The sequence below is a fragment of the Mixophyes fleayi genome, chromosome 2, assembly GCF_038048845.1.
Source record: "Mixophyes fleayi isolate aMixFle1 chromosome 2, aMixFle1.hap1, whole genome shotgun sequence".
In the NCBI taxonomy this organism is placed as follows: domain Eukaryota; kingdom Metazoa; phylum Chordata; class Amphibia; order Anura; family Limnodynastidae; genus Mixophyes; species Mixophyes fleayi.
The window spans coordinates 171,897,549-171,903,548 of NC_134403.1; positions in this window are offsets into that span (position 1 = coordinate 171,897,549).

Genomic DNA, 6,000 nt, shown 5'->3' on the forward strand with positions numbered 1-6,000 from the left:
TGAAGACTGTAGTGCACGGAGGCAGCGGATAGGAATCAGCCAAACAGTCACGATGATGAAACACAGACGAGTTGCAGGTTGAAGCCTGTAGTGCACGGAGGCAGCGGATAGGAATCAGCTGGCAGTCACAATCATGAACAGGTGAGTGGATGTGGTTGAAGCCTGTAGTGCACGGAGGCAGCGGATAGGCATCAGCTAACAGTCCCAATGATACATGGTAGAGTTGAAGTGATAGAAGACTGTAGTGCACGGAGGCAGCGGATAGGAATCAGCTCACAGTCACGATGATACAGTAGATGGTAGAAGTGGTATGGGAACCACAGTAGTAGAAGTGGTTTGGAAACCACAGAGGTAGAAGTGGTTTGGAAACCACAGGAATCAGCAGGGCTGAATAAACAAGGAAACACAGGAACACCTTCAGAGACTCATGGGAAATGAGACTCCAAGATCAGGCAACGTGGTGTTGACCACAGGTGCTTAATATAGGGAGGTTGCCTGATCTGCCAATTAAGTTAAAGGAACATACACTGGAGGTATAGAAAGGGCTGCGCATGCGCAGTCCCTCAGGATGGAGGACGGCCACGGTTCCTAAATGTCCGGGAAGAAGCACTCACAGTCCGGTGAGTGACACCACTTTTCAAACCCGCCGGAAAACCCTCAGCTTGATACATTTACCCCCATATCCTTGTTTTTTTGGAATGTTAATTTTGTTAGGAAGAACATTATATTAGCTTTTTATGTAAGAATTTTAAGTGCAGTTAATATATTTCTAAGAAAATCCAATAGTACTTTCTGTAATCATTTTCCAAAATCCATATATTTTAAACATCTGCATATTATATAGGTGATGATTTTATATTTGGATTTTAGGTCGTCCCAGGATCCATATGTTTTTTTTGGACCCCTCACTGTCCTGTAGTATTAAATTAGATTATTTCCTGATTTAAAACCATATTTTCCCCAATTTAACATTACTTTTTTTATGTAATATTTCTTTTTTGGATTTTGAGGCAGTATTAACAATTGAGTACATAAGCATAGACAAGAATGGCAAAATCACCAAGATAAGTGCCTCATATCATAATATAACATTACTTTTCTTTTTATCGTCCATTGCACTGATACTTCATTACGTACAGTACACACAGAAAAAAATCACACACTATTGTACTCATACTAGGGATAATGTGCTTATAACATTTTCACTCAATATCTCTTGCTTTTCTTCTGCGTTGTGTGTGTACTGGCTTCCCACCCATTGTCCAGACAACCAATATTTATTTCTGCTTAGCTGAACAATCAGAATTGAATGTCACTCAACAGCCAATGGGAAGCTGGTTCCCCAGTTTAGGCTGGGGTTGGCTGGCAAATTTTAGCCTGTAGGGCAAGCACACAGCACTAATCCAAAAGCAGCAGCCCATCCTTAAAAGGTGCTTTAAAGTATAGAAGATCTATATAAATGTATATAGATGTATTGAAGTGTTGATTTATCAAAGGACGAAAAGCACTTTTCCTGGTGAAAAACATGTTTTCGCATGTAAATATATTTATTTTGATTCTGTATTTTTAAAAAAAAGTTTGACAATTGTTTCATCTTAATTAGAATATAAGGTCTCAAACTAAGATTTTTATTTTTACTTCAGGCAACGTAGTCTTTAAAAAAAGAAGTATATTTATGACAATTTTCATAGTAACAAGAAATACATATAAAATAGCACGTTACAATGTGCCGCTTTCCTCTTATTTTCCATGTCTCAATGTTTCTTAGAATACAGTGCTATGATTGGAGTATGAATTACTAGCCTACGTGCATTACCTTCAGTTCCAAGCCTCATTAAAGCAATTACATATTAGGCTAAGTGAGCAAGTTGCATGAAGAAACGGACATGAGCCAACACTGAACACTGAAGCATGTCCACACTTCTCTTTTTTGAAACATGTAAAGAGGAAGTGTGTTGCTAATTTAATGTCCTAAAGTAGGAATACTTATGTATTTGCACTAGAGAGCCTTCAGTCACTTTGATGACTATATTGAACTGCTGCTTTTAATTGAGAGAGTCATGGATGTGTGAAATAAGAGATAAACTTGCAGCTGGTTCACTCTTCATATGAATTAGTATAGAAAATAATTTGTGTATTGCTTAAACAGCACTCCACCATTTTAATGTCTATTTTTAATGCTCTATGAATAGTACTCTGTCCGATGGGGCCAAATTTCAGGGTCCAAATCTGCGGGTAGCTCAGAGCATACCCATCCATCGTTTTAGTCAAAGAAACTAAACTAAAGTAAAAGTTACGATGACACGACAGAACTTGTTTGACATTGTACTTGCATTTATTATTGATTGCAGGGTATTGTTCAATTTCAGCAGCCATTTCAGACCACAAAAAGTTAATTAATGTGTCACTCAATGTGCTTAGAAATAGGAGAGCTGAGAAAAAAACGATACACAGGCTTCTAGCTTGCCTGGGATTGTTTCCTGTATACTTGTGAATTTCATTTTTCCACTAAAGCCACCAACACATGTGACAAGTAGTGGAGTTTGGAACCTTCAGACAAACTGTTGAATGACCTACCCTGTACCTGCTATTGGCAAAGATTGCAGTCAGATTGGGCAGATTCAGTTGTTCATTAGGGGAAAGGGGTAAATGTGACCCATGTTACCTGTCAGAGTTTTGCAGTTGCTGTCAGAAAGGATTTTGTGTCTTGTATTGATTTTGTGTTTCTTAAAAAAAATGTTTTTTATTTCACGATAACTAAGTTACAACTTGGCATATCAAGTTTAGAAAGATTTGATAATCTAGGATACACTTCCAAGTTGCTGCCAATTTGTCAGAAAAAAGCCACATTAAACACCCCATTTATTTAGTACATTTTGTAGAATGTACTAAATAAATCATAACTAGAATTTGATTGGTTGCTATAGGCACATTTCCACTTTCTCAAACCTGCAGCTTGATAAAACCCCCAAATCTTTACCCTGGAGGAGATATTTGCAGTTTATTGCAATGTATTAGAGTACTATAATGCCCGTCCATTTGTAATTGTGCCCAGTAGTTAATAGTTAGCTATACTATATGTCTGTTCATGAAAATGAAACCACCAGTTACAGTGCTTAGGAACAGGCACTTCCAGTTAACGAATTGAAATTCTAAAACAGCTGAACTTTCCATGGTTACTTAATTTCATTGCAAAATATGCCATAAAGAGGAAATCACCTTCATAAATGTATCATTTTCATAAACAAAGTTGATGAACTGTTGATGAAAATGATACATTTATATATTGTAATAATGGAATGTATAATGTACATTACATGGAACATTTTCATCAATAAATACATTTATTTTTAAATAATTCCTTATCAGTTTTTTGTAGCGAAAATGGGGATTTACAAATGATACTCCAAAAAATAGTTGTTTATTTAGTATTAAACAGGATAAATTCATGACTTGGGTAGTAACAAAAAGCTGTTATTCCTGAGTACTAGTGATGACAGTCTCTTATACATGTGTTTGCAATCAGGAGAAACTGTACAAATGTATTTTATGTTCAGTAGACATTAAGATCTTCCAAATAAATGAATTTCATGTAATATTTCTTTGTTTGTTTTTTTTAAATCCAGTATTTTTATTGGAATTTTTCAAGGTATAAACATACCAAACAACAAAAAGAAAAGAAAAACAATCGCATACACATCAGAATTAAATGACGCAATTTACAAGACTTCAGTAAAGCATAATAACAGTATATGTGCTATACACATTAGGATCATACATCGTAAATGCTCATACATAGGTATGTTACACATGCAGGGTTCACCATATGGACTCAGATATTTATTATAAGAACTGCGGGAGCCATACACTTAAGTACTCGGAGCATCTGAACTAGATGACACAGGATAAAATGGAGACTCTAACCATCTATACCATATATTCTCAAATTCCTTCAGAGCCTGTCTGCTAGTATAGACAAATCTCTCGTGCCTTATGGTGGTATTAACCAGTGTCTTCCAATTTTTAACTGTGGGACTCTTCGGGGCCAACCACAGCCTCGCTATACAGACCTTAGCCAACATCAATAACTGTGAAATGTACATTTTTGTCAGTTTATTAACTTTACCCTTCAAACGGAGCCCAAAGAGACAAGTGGCCGGTGAACTAAGAGACACTTCAATTCCAGTAACCCGGATACATCGCCTAACCCTGCGCCAGAAGATTTGTATACATGGACACTCCCATAGAAGGTGCCAAAATGTTAGCATTCACCGAATTGCATTTTAGGCAGTAAGGGGTAACATCCGGACGAAATTTTGCCAGTCTAATAGGGGTAAAGTAAGCCCTGTGTAGGATAAACACCTGTATTTGTTGAAATTTTAATGACGAAGTATAACCTTTAGTACTGTCTGTAACCATTCCCCACTCCTTGTCTGATAATCTTTGTTTGTTTTTAACTGTTTTGTCGTTAAGGCTTATATTATTAATAGGTGACATTAATGCAATAGATTTTTGTTTCTGCGTTTTTTGTGAATGTATATTCCACATAGTTATTGAACGTATCCTGCAGTGTCTTGTGTAGTACAGCAGAGCAGACCTATACCCATCAATTCATCAGCGCACATATCTTCAGATCCGTTCCTACTGGTGAATTCAGTAGCACACAGAGCCAAGTTAACCCAAACGAAGTATACATGGCTTAATTAATCAGACCCTACATCCTTGTACAGGTGTGTTCCTAAGCTATAATATAAAGTAACATATCTAAAGAATAAACACTCAAAGATACTTTACCAAACACCCAATATAGCATACAAAATAAGTATTTAATTAATCAACAAATGAGGACAGAACCAATGCATAGAATCAAATAAAACGGATTCAAAATCAATTTTGATCTCCTATAGTCAGTAACATGAATGGCAAAATAGGTGAGGTTAGTGGTTTTGATCCATATTAATTCCACATTCAATAAAATAAATATGTTAACTAAAAAAAGGCTATGATCATAGTTAAAAACAAAGAATATATTAATGTGCTAATAGCACAATGTCAAAATGGTCCTACTGAAAAACTAAAATAAAGTGAAATTAAAAATGTACATTCCAAAATAACAGTAAAATGTATAAAAACTAATAAAACAACTAAAACAAAACAAATTTAAATAATATAATTATTATATACGATTCATTACAAAGTATTGGCTATTAATTGAATTAATTGAAAAGTAACAGTATCAGTCTGTATATTTAGAAAGCATTCTCAATCATTATGCAATATATATACACACTGTGGTTGATTAGATGTTGAATCTTATACAATTATATATGCAACTGTAGATTAGGTGAGGCTAATGAAAAAATCAGGAGAAAACCGGAGCACCCGAAGGAACCCGATACAAACAAGGGAAGAACATACAAACTCCACACAGATAAGATCATGTCTGTGAGGCAGAAGTGTTAACCACTAAACCACCGTGCTGCCTTACTGCCAGGTTCACTTATCTAAAATATAAATGAAAAGTCCCCTCCCATATATTCTCAAGCCCAACCTACTCAGCATCAGGTCCAGTCGTGTGTGTGTGTGTGACTTAAAAAATTCCCCTGTAAGAAATAAATACTATTAGCCAAAAATGAAATAAATAAATAATGTGCCTGAAGTAAATAATGAATGTCTCTGCTAGGAAATAAACAATGAATGGTGTATGCCCCCATTGGAAATAAACAGTGAATGCCCCCTTTAGGAAATAAATAAACAATAATTATTACTTAAGCTACCATTATTTATTTATTTCCTAAATATATATATATATATATATATATATATATACAACACACACACAACACACACACATGGACACATATGTGGATGTGACAATATTCTTCTGTGAACATCCTCTTTCTAAAAAAAACTGGATTGCTCAATGGTATACTGTTATTTTATTACTGACCAATCAGTGTTAAGCTTCAGTTCTGTACTGTCTCCACCTTCTGTATATAG